This window comes from Lissotriton vulgaris, chromosome 3_1 (assembly GCF_964263255.1).
Source record: "Lissotriton vulgaris chromosome 3_1, aLisVul1.2, whole genome shotgun sequence".
Classification (NCBI taxonomy): Eukaryota; Metazoa; Chordata; class Amphibia; order Caudata; family Salamandridae; genus Lissotriton; species Lissotriton vulgaris.
Window position 1 is genome coordinate 1,293,410,329 of NC_141689.1, and position 13,053 is coordinate 1,293,423,381.

Genomic DNA, 13,053 nt, shown 5'->3' on the forward strand with positions numbered 1-13,053 from the left:
CTTTACCTACTCCGATTGATACCATGGCAATGATTCCCTGGCTCAGCGAATACCCGGATCACGCTTCCGCTGGGGTGTTGCGAAACGGGTTTTCATATGGTTTCCGCATCCCAGTGGGGGAGTTTCAGGGTGTAGCAAAATGTAAAAACCAAATATCGGTCTTGCAACATGCGACCGTGGTACAGGAGAAGATCGGGAAAGAGGTTACTCGAGGTCGAGTCGCCGGTCCATTTAATGTGCCACCAGTTGCTAACTTTGTTTGTTCCCCTTTAGGGGTGGTTCCCAAGAAGGACCCGGGTGAGTTTCGGCTGATACATAATTTATCAGCCCCACGTGGTCTTTCCGTAAACGATGCGATAGACCCGGAAGTGTGTTCGGTGCGGTACGCATCCTTCGATGAGGCCGTAGCCATATTGAATCGCCTAGGGCCCGGTGCGCTGATGGCAAAATCTGATATTGAGTCAGCGTTCCGGTTGCTCCCGGTACATCCAGACGACCAGCGCCTTCTTGGTTTCATGTTTCAGGGTCACTATTACATGGATAAGTGTATGCCAATGGGGTGCTCTGTATCTTGTGCCTATTTTGAAAAGTTCAGTTGTTTCTTGCAATGGGTCTTCACAAAGAAGACAGGGTTTCAACATGTTATGCATTATCTCGATGACTTTTTGTTTCTGGGGGCAGCCGGGGATCCGGAATGTGGACAGGCTTTGACTGAATTTTGTGTCTTGATGAATCAATTTGGCGTGCCATTGGCACCAGGTAAGACTGTGGGTCCCTCGACTTGCCTCGAGTTTCTGGGGATCGAGCTCGACTCGGAGGAAGGTTGTTTTCGTTTACCAGGAGACAAAGTGTTAAGATTCAGGGCATGACTGGAAGCGTGTATTAGTGCGTCTAAGGTTAAGCTACACCAATTACAACAATTGGTGGGTCAGTTGAATTTTGCCCTAAGAGTGATACCGATGGCCCGCCCCTTTTCCCGCTCGATCGCTCAAGCCATGGTCGGCCTGAAGGAGGGTCATCATCGCACGAGGCTCTCGGCAGAGGTTCGCCAGGACATGCGCATTTGGTTGGCATTTCTGGCGGATTTCAATGGTCGAATTGTCTGGAACAAACCGGCGGTGTCCTCTGAGGAGCTGGGGCTGTGGACAGATTCGGCAGGGAGCATTGGTTTTGGTGCCATATTCGGCACACAATGGTCGGCTCAAAAATGGCCGTCATGGTGGCATGAGAGTGGGCTGACAAGTAACATTGCTTTTCTTGAACTTTTTTCCCATTCTGGTGGCCCTGAAAACTTGGCCCGAGGGGTTCAGAGATCACTCTGTGGTGTTTTGGTCGGATAACATGACCGTGGTTGAGTGTATCAATAGCCAGGCGGCACGATGCAAATGGATTCTGAGACTGCTCAAAGAAATTGTGTTATTGTGTATGCAATTGAATGTGCTATTTAAAGCAAGACATGTGCCGGGGGTGATGAACCAAGCGGCTGATGCGCTTTCTCGTTTCCGTATGCAGGCCTTCTGGGGTTTTCTGCCCACAGCGGACCCGGTGGCGGCACCCTTTCCCGAAGCTCTCTGGTCTCTCGGTGCCCCGAACTACGAAACCTCGTTCGAGAGAGTTTAGCACCTAGGACGAGGAAGGCATATGAAGGGGCGTTCCGTTCCTATTGGGCCTTTTTGGGGGCTGCTAGAAGGGAGCTTTGGGGCCAGGAGGAGTTGGTAGTAAAATTCCTGCTGTCTTTACATCAGGCAGGCAAATCAGTGGCTACGGCCCAGAGACATCAGGCAGCCATTTCCTTTGTGGCTAGGGCTTATGGGATCCAGGGCCCGACAGCGTCTTTTGTTGTGCAAAAAGCGCTACGTGGGTGGCAACGCCTTGAGGGTCGCAGAGTAGATGAAAGGCGCCCGATAGGTCTGGATAGGCTGGCCCTGTTATTATCTGTACTCCCTGCAACCTGTTCATCCCAGTATGAGACAGTGTTATTCCGAGCCGCTTTTACGCTGGCATTCCATGGGGCTATGCGGGTGAGCGAACTAGTGGCGAGGAACAGGCAGGATGTGATGGGGGGACTATGCCGAGAGCACGTCCAGGTCAGAGGGGAGACAATGACTGTCTCGTTTGTCAGGTCCAAGACCGATCAGAGTGCGATGGGGGACTGCATAATCATACGAAGGATTCCCGGGTCTTCCATGTGCCCGGTGAGTTGCGTAGAGGAATATTTAGCGCACAGGGTGGCATCATGGGGGGGGACCTTGTTGAGACACGCTGACACCACCCCACTGACGAGGTTTCAGTTTCAGCGGGTGCTTGCGATGTCGATTTCCGCTGCGGGCTTGAACCCCGGCGAGTTTGGGACCCATTCCTTTCGGATAGGGGCTGCTACAGAGGCTACAGCCAGGGGTCTGAATGTCGAACAAGTTAAACGTGTGGGGCGTTGGTCCTCCAATTGTTATAAAAGGTATGTGCGGTTGCACATGTTGTGAAGCTGTAATGATGTACTCACGCTTCTTGTTTTTGTTTGGTTTTCAGTTGCGCAAGCCTACGAGGCGGGGCGGACTATGCAGTCAACCCAACACCGGGCCAGCGGTCAGACATCACCGGCTGTGAAAAAGGAGGTGTGGGTCGTGGGCCACTCATACGTGAGACGTGCCGCGGACGTATTCAAAGCAGGTGACATGATTCACATGGCTGGGGAATACGGGTACAGTGTGTCCTTCTACGGAAAGGGCGGGCTCTGTATTGACCAGTTTCGATCGTTTTTCGAGGGTTTGTTAGGGCGGACGAGGTCACCGCCGTCTATAGTCATAGTACATCTTGGGGGCAACGATTTGGTGACCACTGGTAGACGACTTCTTCTTGAGGCAATGCTTTCCACTGTAAGTTGGTTAGCGAGAAGAGTTCCAGGGTGCACAATTGCATGGTCCCATATGATCCCACGGAAAGTGTGGCGGGGGGCTCTTTCGGTTTCTGCTGTGAATCATTCAGTGAGAAAAATTAATAATAAAGTGAGTAGATTGTTCCGTTCCAATACACTGCATTCTATTTCGCATGGTTGTATTAATGGGGACAGTATGTATTTGGAGGATGGTGTTCATTTGTCCCGGGTGGGGAACGAGTTACTCATAGGAGACCTGATAGCTTGGCTAAAGACTTTAAGACATGACCTTTAGGTAGGAGTGTTGTGGGGGGTCCGGATAGCCGGTCAACTATCCGGCCTGTGGCGGTAAGGTCATGATCGGTGAGCACTAATTGGAAGATCCCTATGAGTGGGCGTCACCCATTACGGATGGGAGCGCTCGAGGGAGGTGGCCATTGGCCCCTCAACGGGGAGGCGGTCCCTTCTAAGGATGGGCCGCCGAAAGGAAAGGAAAGGCGGTCAAGGCCCCTTCCTGGGTAGGAGGGGCTACAGCCCCCTCCTGGGGAATTTCCCGGGGCCAGGACATCTGCGACGGCAGATGTGGTAAGTTGTGTGGGGTTTGGGAGGGGGTCTACGCTACCTTCTAGATACCTCACACGAGTCCTCGGACGACCTTTAAGTGGCGTCGAGTTTATTGGGGCCCCCGTCAAGTCAAGGGAAATTGGTAGTTGCACTTGAGGTACACCTCTGTGCGGTCGCCCCTCACAAGTGAGGGGGATATTTCTGGTTAGGGATCTTGACACCGGTTACGACCTTGCCGTTGGCCCTTAAACGTTAGGATGTACAATTTCGAAATTTCAAGTTAAATGTTTTGTAGGATGTTAGTTCGGCTAGGAGAACCTTTGTATTAGAGAATATGTTAAGGTTAGCCAAACATCGCAATGTGGTAATGAAATTGTACATAATATGAAACTGTTATTTTAATGTTTTAATTTTGTTTCATATTTTTAATAAATACGGCCGGGAGGGTCACTCCCTCCCGTCTTCCAAAAGTTCAGAACTGTTTCCGGTTTCCCATCCTTGGGGATTGTGTTGAGAGGGGGTGGCGGGTATCTCAGCCATATGGAAAGGGGCGACCATTCGGTCCCCCCGAACGTATGGCAGAGTACCACGATCCCCCCGGGAAGCCATCTTGGGCGGGAGGCGAGTCTCGGCTGGTATGCCCGAAGCGGCGTAGCCGGGGCGCGCCTTTTTCCCGCCCTGGAGTGGGCTGGCCTAGACACTGACGCGGCCGGCCACGCCCTTCGGGCAGGCAGGGGCGGGTTTACGCCCGCCCTGAAGACGGATAAAAGGAGCAACAAGCCAAGAAAGCATCCTCTTGTTCCTGTGCTCTGAAGCTGCACCTCCTCGCTGCACGTGAGCTCGAGACGGAACGAAGAGCCAATTTTGACCCACCCACCAGCCCCTGAGGACAGCAAGTGGTTTTGAATAAAGTTTGATGTGGTAACTGTAATTTTTGTTTGCAGGTTGTGATTATTATCGTGATAACTTTGAATATGCAATAAAGAATGGTCAATTTGTGGTATGTTTTGCAAATAAAGTAATCCTGCTCTAGTGTTGATCAGTAAGCATGCGTTTAATAAAGTTGTTGTTTCTGTTTTTTAAGTAATTTAGTCATTCAGTAATTTAGTTAGAATTGTCGTATTTATTTTGGTCGGGCGGTAAGGTCATGATCGGTGAGCACTAATTGGAAGATCCCTATGAGTGGGCGTCACCCATTACGGATGGGAGCGCTCGAGGGAGGTGGCCATTGCCCCCTCAACGGGGAGGCAGTCCCTTCTAAGGATGGGCCGCCGAAAGGAAAGGAAAGGCGGTCAAGGCCCCTTCCTGGGTAGGAGGGGCTACAGCCCCCTCCTGGGGAATTTCCCGGGGCCAGGACATCTGCGACGGCAGATGTGGTAAGTTGTGTGGGGTTTGGGAGGGGGTCTACGCTACCTTCTATATACCTCACACGAGTCCTCGGACGACCTTTAAGTGGCGTCGAGTTTATTGGGGCCCCCGTCAAGTCAAGGGAAATTGGTAGTTGCACTTGAGGTACACCTCTGTGCGGTCGCCCCTCACAAGTGAGGGGGATATTTCTGGTTAGGGATCTTGACACCGGTTACGACCTTGCCGTTGGCCCTTAAACGTTAGGATGTACAATTTCGAAATTTCAAGTTAAATGTTTTGTAGGATGTTAGTTCGGCTAGGAGAACCTTTGTATTAGAGAATATGTTAAGGTTAGCCAAACATCGCAATGTGGTAATGAAATTGTACATAATATGACACTGTTATTTTAATGTTTTAATTTTGTTTCATATTTTTAATAAATACGGCCGGGAGGGTCACTCCCTCCCGTCTTCCAAAAGTTCAGAACTGTTTCCGGTTTCCCATCCTTGGGGATTGTGTTGAGAGGGGGTGGCGGGTATCTCAGCCATAGATAAATAGAGCATATGGGTGCAACAATTGTTTTGTCAGAAAATTTGAAAACAAAATTGGATTCATTAGAGAAAAGTATATCTAAAACAGCTGGTTTTGAAAAGACTCTGAATGTGTGTTTAAATTGTCGTATCATTTTGAGAAGGAATTTAAATGTTGAAAGAGGTCTGGTAAATGGAGCAATGGGTCATGTTGTTGATTTTGTCAAATATAGAAATGGAGATGTAATTGAATTTTTAAAAATAAAATTTGATGGCATTGAGCAAGTACAAGAAATCAGTCGTTGTTCTGCTAGATTTTTGCTTGTAAAAGACTTATATGTTCGCCGAAAACAGTTTCCTGTTTGTTTGACATATGTGGTAACAATTCATAAATCTCAAGGTTTAAGTGTAGATAGTGCTTTGGTGAACATTGGAAGTTCTGTGTTTAAAGAGGGTATGGCATAAGTGGCATTATCACGAGTCAGATCTTTATCAGGATTGTACTTGATTGTGATGAGACCAAGATTTGTGCAGATTTAGATTGTGTTAAAGTATAAAATAGGTTAAGAAGAGAGTATGCTCCATATTTGCCTCAATATTCTCTGTTTGAAAAACGTGTGGAAGGCCAAAAAAGAAGAAATGAGAATAATTTCAGTGAGGTAGTAGCAAAAAGACAAAAAGTAGATGAAAATGTAATTGAAAACAGAAAGAAAAAGGATTCTGATGAAAATGTTGTTGGATTTCAGTTTGAAAACAGTTCTGGTGTCAACTGCTATGCTAATGTAGTGGTTAATGTTGTTTTTTTTCTTCAAACTTTACAAGAACAGATTGTTGAAAATCAGGATCAAAGATTGTGTGGTTTATTGAATTCTGTGTTTGAGAAATGTATCAGTGATAGAGCAAAAAATAGAAAGTGTAACAGAAATTCGAAATATTTTAGACATGTGTTCTGGTCAAGATACATTTTCACAGAACATTCAGCAGGATTGTCAGGAATTTTTAATGTATATGTTTGGTGTTTTGGAATATGAAGGTGTAGATGTAGAAAATCTTTTTAGCCTTTCTTATCAATGGCAGCATGACTGCGACAATTGTAGTTTATCAAGTACTACTAGAATAGACACTGAGATATTTATATATTTGACTTTACCAGACTGCAAATCAGTGTCATTTAATAATCTAGTTAAAGCATCTGATCATAATATGGTGTGTACCCAATGTAAGTGTCCAATGCTGTCTACATTATTTATACAAACTTATGGACAGTATGTCATTTTAGTTGTCAATGATGTAGACCTGATGGAACTAAATTGACAACTTGTATCAAAAATGTTGTGGCTTCTCAGCTATCAATTTCAGGAAGAACCTTTACAACTGTAGCTATTATTTATCATGACGGTCCTTTGACAACATCAGGACATTATACATGCTACTTAACATGTCAAAAAGGTTGGAGTTACTGCAATGATTCTCATTTGACTTATAAACACCGTTTGCCTATTGTCTTAAAAAATTCTTACCTAGTGTTTTTAGAACCAAAGTTTTAGTAAAGGTAATTGGCCTTTGAAGACGGGAGCAGTTAATAAAAGTTAGTTAGTTAGTTAGTCTAATGTTTAAAATTGTTTATCTCATATAGGTACTGTAAGTGGATCTCATAGTAAGTGATATCAGTTTTATAGGAAATGTTGAACATGAGTGATCAAAAAAGAGAATATGAATTTTTAAACATTGTAAAAATGTCATATGAGCTTTTCTTTGAAAACTTCGGGTAAACGGTAATTTCAGAGTTTAATTAGAGAAAATTCAAAATATACTCATATATCTGACACTATTTGGCCGTAAGGAAAGTTCAAGGTATGAGTAATAAGTCATAACTTAACACAAGGAGGTAAATGAAAATGTTGAGAATTATTTCAGATGTTCTTAGATCTTTTTTCATAGAAAGTCGATGAAATGGAAGTTTTAGAGAACAGCAGAGTTACTTACTTCTCTTTCCTGATTTCGTTTTGGTATCTCACATTCTTTTACTATCTTACTTACCTTCAGTAATTTGTTCTCCTCCTATTTCTTTTTCCCTCTTTTTTGTTTTTCTACTTTACTTTATTTCCGTTTCTGTATCCTTCACTCTTGCTTCATTTCTTAGTACACTTTTTTTTATTTTTTACCTCTTGACCTGTTTCTTCTATTTTAAAATATATATTTTACTAATTATAACTTTTTTTCTTTTGTCTTTCACAGATATAAAGTGGAGTTTTAACATGCAATTAAGTTTTCATTAATTATATGGTAAGTGTGACTAAAAAATGTAGTTTGTCATCACCCTTTGCTTTAACCTCACTACTTTTCTCTAACCCTACCTCACCCCTGTTTCCTTACTCTGCTTGCCTCACTTATTCTTATCCTCCATGTTTATTTCCCTTTTCCTTACTTTCCGACCACATTCAACTTCTTTCAGTCTTCCTGCTCACCCACACTCCCTCACTTTCCTTTCTTTTCTGGTTCACTCAGTCCCTTTCTATCACTCCTTCCTTTACTCTCTCTGTTCTTTCTCTCTGTCACTCCCTATGTCTTACCCTTATTCACTTTTATCCACCCTCTTTCACCTCTCTTTACTTACACTCACTGCTCTTTTCTTTCCCTCCGGTACCGGTGTTCCTTTTCTCTGGTTCCGTCACTACCCGTCATTCCCCATCCTTTACTTTCCTTCCTTTTACTTTCATCACCCATTCACATTCTCCCAGAACCTCTGCTTTAGTCTTCTTCCTCTTTCTTCTCTTCTTTTGGTCCCTTATTCATTTTCCTTTTCTCAGTTACTTCCACTTATACCTTTTCTCTGTTTTAATATCTATTACACAGTCCCTCTGTGTTCTTCCTTTTAGCTCTCTTTCTCTTTACACCACTGTCTCTGTCCCCTTTGCTCATGCTCACTCCTTCATTATTTTTTTCTTTTTTTTTTGGTACGCTCCCGGGACGCGCCCCCGTACGCGCATCGGGGCGCGCACTGGGAGCGCTCCAGGGTGAAACATAAAAAAAAATGAATATAAGGTATTATATTAATATACATATATATATATTCACTGAAAAAACCATAGGTTTCACACTAGTTATAGTTAGGAATTAGCATTTGAAAAACCAATGAAATTCACTGAAAAAACCATAGGTTTCACACCAGTTATAGTTAGCAGGAAGTTTTACTCGCATAAAACCATTGAAATTCCCATGTTATAGTTAGTTGGACTCACTATAACTTGCGCGTGCAATGTACTGCTGATGACGTCACATATTACATCACTCATGACATGGTCAGTGACATCACTCATGACATCACTGATGACACCCTCCTTGTGACAGAGTGACAGACCTCCTTTCACTGTAATGTAACCCATGAAACACATATTGAAAAATAGAAATGAACATTTTCAAAAAAATGGAGATACCCATACCAGTTACAACAACCAATTCAATAATTCCACCATCTATATACACATCCACTCATTCACCAACAGTTCAATATAGTCACTCATACATATACTCACTCATCATATGTAGTGATTCACCTATACATACTGTTACACACCGACAGGCTTCCAAAAGTTACTCTCACACATACTCACATATGCAAGTAAACTATTGAACATCCATTTATTTGCATATACAGCTATACACACACTACCACTTTACTTCTAAGGAAACTTACACATACTTACTCTCTTAAACAATAACTTATAGAAACACATACTTATTTAAACTAGATTAAAACATATGTTGTTACTGATAAAGACAATAGTGAGACAGTCGTTTACTCACTAACACACACATATAAACACTCATCCACCCATAAAGTCCTGTACATATGCTGTCTTCAAAACACATACAAACAGTGAGTCAGTCACCAACCCATGCAGCCACTTATACACAGTGAAACACTGATACATACATTTCAATATTTAAAAGTTACTCGCTAATATATGTATTCACTAAGATACACTTAATAAGCCAGTTAACCAATCAATTTAAATAAAAAAAAACATTCATTAAGACACTTATTTAAACATTTATTCTTCGATCGACCTTTACATATACATATATAAAACATATTTATTTTTCAGAAAGACACACATTCAATGGATGCTGTCATCAGTGATGTCATGAGTGATGTCACTGACCATGTCATGAGTGATGTAATATATGACGTCATCAGCAGCTGGAGCGCTCCAAGGCAAAATGATACGGGTAAGCTCACCGGTGTGCGCACCCTGAGTGCACCAGGAAAAAATGATGAAAAAAAAGAAAAATACATTGAAAAAATAATTTAATAATAATAATTAATACTTACACAAAACAGCAAATAAAAAAAACACAAAAAATCGTAGGTTACAAACTCGATATAGAAAGGAATTAGCGGGGGGCGGAGCTTGCTGGCGTCCATGAAAGACGTGTGAGAGCTGAGCTCCTCGCCTGAGCCCCTTTAATATTCGACAAAGATATCCTTTTGACGCCTTGCTGGCCATAGCAGGGGCAGATTTTGCTTCTACGATCCCCAGAGCTAGCGGGGGCACCTTCCCGGATCGAAATCGGTGGTGTCTACGGTCAACGGACCGGCGGAGTTTGGCGTGGCGGACCAGGCCGCAATCCACGGACTATCCTTGGAAGTTGCCCGTCCTACGTAACGCTACGTGCGCCGTGGAGTCCCTGTGAGGTCCCGGGCTGCCGGACTGCCTCCTATCCTGTGGTTCTTCTGGACTGGTCTGCACCGGTGCTTTGGTTATTGAACTCTGTCGCGCAGCCTCTACGAGTGTGTCAACTGTGCCTTCGCAGCGGAGGCCTGGGGCACTCCGGAGAGCCCGGGGAGCCCAGCGGAGGGAGACTGCGCCCTACGGACGCCGGTTGGCGGGAGACATTTCTACTTCGGCCTGCTTGAGGGCTGGAAGGGCACTAGTGCCGGGACACGTTTTTGGAGGGTGCTGGCGCTTATTGACAACCTGTGGTGAGACCTGCACTGTGGTGAGTGACTGGGGGTTGAGATCGTCCCCCTGGCCTTGCCCGTACCACGCGGCCCGTGGCCGCCATTTTGACCTCCAATCTTTGCTACGCACCGGTCTGATTAGCGGAGTTCACTTCCCCGGCGCCCCCCCTGCATTGTGCCGGTGTTTGCTCTCTGACTCTTCCACACTGTGTGCACCGCCATGGGAAAGGGCGACAGAAACCAGCCGAAGCTCACGTTCGAGCAATGGAAACAGAGGGGCGCTTAGGGGGCGCCTCCGGAGGCCTCGTCGCAGGCGGCGGATAGCTCGCTTTGCGCGGACATTCGCGAAATGCTCTGTACCATGGAAAAGGGCTTACAGGAGAGCATGTCTGCGATTGGCACAAAAATTGATGCTTTATCCTTCAGAATGGACAGGATGTCAGAGAGAGTGGACAAGCATGCTGAGAGGTTGGATATGGCGGAGCGTAGGCTGACGGAAGCGGAGGAAGCCCAGACGGAGTGGGATAAGGACCGTAAGCAGTTCGGTCGCCTGCTCCAGGTCATACAGGACAAAACGGAGGACTTGGAGGCTCGTTCACGGCGCTCCAACGTCCGCATCACAGGAGTGGCGGAATCCACCAGCACTGGCAAGATGGAACTGTTCGTTGAGAAGCTGCTTCGCACGCTGCTGGGGAGGACGTCTTCTCCCCCATGTTTATCGTCGAGAGGGCCCATCGCACTCTGGGTCCCAAACCGCAGCCTGGCCTCCCACCGCGGCCAATCATTGCCAAACTTTTGAATTACAGGGACCGCGATTTGGCACTACGGCTGGCGAGGGAGAAAGGGGAACTACAGTTTGAAGGCATGAACATTTCCCTCTATCCTGACTTCACGGCGAGAGTTCAGGAGGAACGGAAGCGTTTCGCCCCCTATAAGAAGCAGATGAGAGACATGGGGCTGGACTATGCCATGTTGTACCCGGCGAGACTCCGGATCAACAAACAGGGGCACTCGCACTTTTTCACCGACCCAGCGGACCTGAACAAATCGCTTAAGGAATGGGCCAAGGAACAGCGCAATAGCCCGAGGGGTCCACGTACAGACGAGGAAGAGGCTACGTCTCTGGATGGACAGGGGTGATCTGTTCTTCGCCCCAGAGCCAGGTTTGGCTATGTCTTCGTGAGTGATTGTGTTGCACTACAAAGCCCGATGTGCCTTCTCTCTGCTTGTCCGGACCACGGTTGATGGGCCCGGAGTAGTGCTACTGGGTTGGGTTCTTGCTGACATTTACTGCTGTATTTCTGGTTTTGGGGGGGTGCTACCCGCAGAACATTGGGACTGGATATCCACCACACTGCTTATTTTCCTGCTGGGGCTGGGGCGGGGTGCCGAAGCAATGGGGGTAGGGCGGGGAGCTACGGTTGTGCCTGGTCCTTATCTGAGCGTATTATTGTCTGGCTGGGAACCTCTGCCCCTGCGCTTTCGGCTTTTGACTCTCTAGAGGGTCTTGGGTTTGTAGAGGGTTGTATCGGGTGGGTTCGGGGTGGGTAGTGCTATGCTCTGTCTGACCGGGTTGGCGTTGGTCGGCTGTGGGTGGGTAGTTGTTTGCTATGTTCTTATGCTGCTGCTAATATGGTGTGTGGGGTTCGGGGTCTGTTGGGAGGGGGGTCTGTTTATGCCAACTACTGCATTGTGTCTGCTGCATCGTCTGCTCTGCCCTATTTTTTTCTCTAGTCTGCTATGTCGACCGCTGAGACTCTAGAACCAGAGAGCGCCCTGGGCTCTCTGCGATTACTGTCATGGAACGTGAGGGGGCTTAATGATTTCTGTAAACTCAGAAAGGTCTTGGCGTACTTGCAGCGCCACCGGATTGACCTTGCTTTGCTGCAGGAAACACATCTTCCACTGTCCAGTCCTATGTTGCAGATGAAGGGTCTTGGTTCCGCTTGTGTTGCTGCAGGGTTCACCACGCATGCTAGGGGGGTGATCACCTGGGCTAATCCCAAATCCCAACTGTCCCTAAAGCGGGTGGCGGTTGACTCTGAGGGGCGGTATGTGATTGCGCGATGTGTGTGGAAGGGACATGATCTTTTGCTGGTGAATGTGTATGGCCCCAACTACGATTCCCCAGATTTCTATGCTTTGCTGGCAGACAGCTGTAGGCAGTTTGTGGGCTCTAGGATGCTGTGGGGGGGGGACTTTAACCTAGTGCTGAACCCAGAACTAGACAGATCGGCGGGCCCCACTAGATCCCCGGCTGCTTCGGCATTGCTTCTGTTGTCAGAATGTGTGAAGCTTGACTTGCTGGATGTGTGGCGTCATAGACACTCAGGGCGGGTTGGGTTCACCCATTACTCGGCCTACCATAACCTCCATACACGTATAGACTACTGGTTTGCTTCCCGCTCCCTGCTTGATGCGGTGAAGGGGTGTACGGTGCTGCCTCGCACACTGTCTGACCACTCGCCATTACTCCTGCTACTGGTTGCTCCTCCTAGGAGGATTCCCCCGTTTACCTGGAGGTTCCCCCCGTATTCCCTCCTAGATGAAGTTTTCAGAGGGGAACTAGCCGACGACATACAGACCTATTTCTCGACTAATGTGGGTTCGGTGGATAGCGTTCAGGTGCTCTGGGATGCGTTTAAGGTGTACATCAGGGGGATGACTATGACAAAACACTCTGGGGTGCTCAAGGCTATTAGGCGCCGGCTGCAACTCCTTGAAACACAACTCTCCGATCTGGAACGGCAGGCGGGAGTCTCGGGTGCTGCCAT